Source organism: Suricata suricatta, chromosome 5 (genome assembly GCF_006229205.1).
Source record: "Suricata suricatta isolate VVHF042 chromosome 5, meerkat_22Aug2017_6uvM2_HiC, whole genome shotgun sequence".
NCBI lineage: Eukaryota > Metazoa > Chordata > Mammalia > Carnivora > Herpestidae > Suricata > Suricata suricatta.
The window spans coordinates 76,409,939-76,411,981 of record NC_043704.1 but is presented as its reverse complement, the minus strand read 5'-3'; the positions used below and the strand labels follow the sequence as shown (position 1 = coordinate 76,411,981).

The window sequence follows — 2,043 nt, the reverse complement described above, 5'->3', positions numbered from 1 at the left end:
TTCTTTTAAAGTAAATTGAAGCAGTGATTTTTAAAACAAAGAAAGCAGAACTAGACATCTTAGGTTTTTAATCCTTTTTTTTTACAGGTTATCTAGACCACTTTTTATTAAGAAAACTGTAGAAAGTTAGTAACTGCCACAAGCAAACGCCAGGGGGCGGCACGTGTCAATTTTCCAGAGAGTCCTGCTTTGCGGGGTGTCTGAATGCGCTGCTCCAGGTCTCCGCTCACGCTTGCTGGAATCAGCCTCAGCGGAGTTTAGTCCACAGGTCACTTCCACCTGTATTTCTTTGTAAACTCTTCAGCGTTCTTACAGAATGTTTTAGGGTCCTTAGAGTATTCTTCAGCTATGTCAGCCCGAAGTGGGTGCTCGGCTGGGGGTCGTTCACCAGTGCTATGAGGGACAGGATTACTTGGTCGGGTTTGGTTCCTGGCTTCCAGTTTTCAGCACTAATTACTGGTAGACAGACCTGCCCCTTTTCACCGATGTCGGGTGATAGATCTTTGTTTTAAATGTGATCTTCGGTGGTTTGAATGGGTACTCTGCTGGAAAGTTGATTTTGAAGGCACACTTATCATATGGAGGGTTGTCAGGAACTTATAATAAGCCCTTGCCATGTCAATAAATTAGCTTCATCAACCTGGATGTTCCGGAAGTTTTTCATTCCACGTTTGCGGATTTCTTCAAGCTCCTTCATCAGCCTCCTGCTGGCCGCCATCTTGGATCTTCAAAGAGTCTTTTAAATAGATTTTACAAAGTTGGCTTATTGCTTTCTAAATATCCAAAAGCTATTTGGTGAATGTTAAGATTGTACTCAATTTTCTTTGGACCCCTAATTGTTGCTTAAGTTGAGACATCCTGCCTACTGCAATATGCCATTTTTTTTTTTAGCTTTCAGAGCTATGCTAAACACTGGGAATTCAAAAAGTAAGTCACAGTTCTGACATCAAGAAATTCTAAGCCTTTTTACTAGGATGAAAGCAGGACCTCCATCCTAGCCTAAAATGATCCAAGGATGTCTTCTAGAAGAAAAGACCTCAATTCATCTTTGAAGCACAAATAAAAGTTGGTCTTCAGAATGAGCTAATAAACTGGGTGCACTTTCAAGCTATATCCCTCAAATATTTGATACCTTTCCATTCACATTGCTGAGTGGTTAGGAGCCCAGAGTCTGGGCTCAGATTCCCAGGTTCATATTGTAACTCTGCTCTTACTAGCTGTGTGGCATTGGCCAAGTTACTTATACTCTATGGTCTTCAGTTTCCTCAGCTATAAAACAGGGATTATAGTAATAGCTCCAACCTCATAGATACGATATTTTATGAGGATTAAAATAATTAGAACTGTTCCTGCCACATAGTAAGTGCTAATCAAAAATGGTTGTTACCATTTATTTTCAGAAATTGGCTAAGTTCTCTCTGCACGATGCTCACAGAACTATCCAGCCCCTCCTCTGTTGTCCTGTTAGCTCTGTCCTAAGTTTTCTTTCACACAGCAACTCAAAGTCCTTGCATTTACCTGGACTTACTATCTGTACAAAGCAGTTTAAAACTCTTGTTTTTCAAGCTTCAATAGTAAATATTCTGCTACTATATATTAAATACTGCATGGTTTGCCCAAGCTAAGATGTGAGTTCTTTGTGTGCCATCTTTCATTTATGCATGTGAGAGGGTTTTTCTTTTCTTAATATTTTTACATTGTAGTACTTGTTTTCCTTGTTGGGGTGTTTGCTTATTTAATACATTCCATCAAGGACAGAAATTACATGCTGGTCCCCCCCACCCCCCATAGGAAGTGTGTCTTGGGCTTTTCCCTTATTATTTGCTTTACTTTTTTTTTTCTCTTATTTTTTTTGGTGGTGGGGGTGGTTATGTTTAAATGAAGTTGCTTTTACAACACCAAAGACTTAATCATCCATTTCCTACATAAAAGGTAGCTACTTTTTTGCATGGACCTCAAGCATATTGTAGTATAGAGGTGAAATTTAAGGAAAGGTATTAAGCAGGCTGTGTTGTAGCCTATGAACAAGTAATATATTGTATG

At 39.3% G+C, this 2,043-nt stretch overlaps 1 pseudogene; it reads right to left on the bottom strand.

Moving 5' to 3' along the window:
* Nucleotides 1-257: 257 nt before the first annotated feature.
* LOC115292767 lies at nt 258-718 on the bottom strand (annotated as a pseudogene).
* Nucleotides 719-2,043: the final 1,325 nt, after the last annotated feature.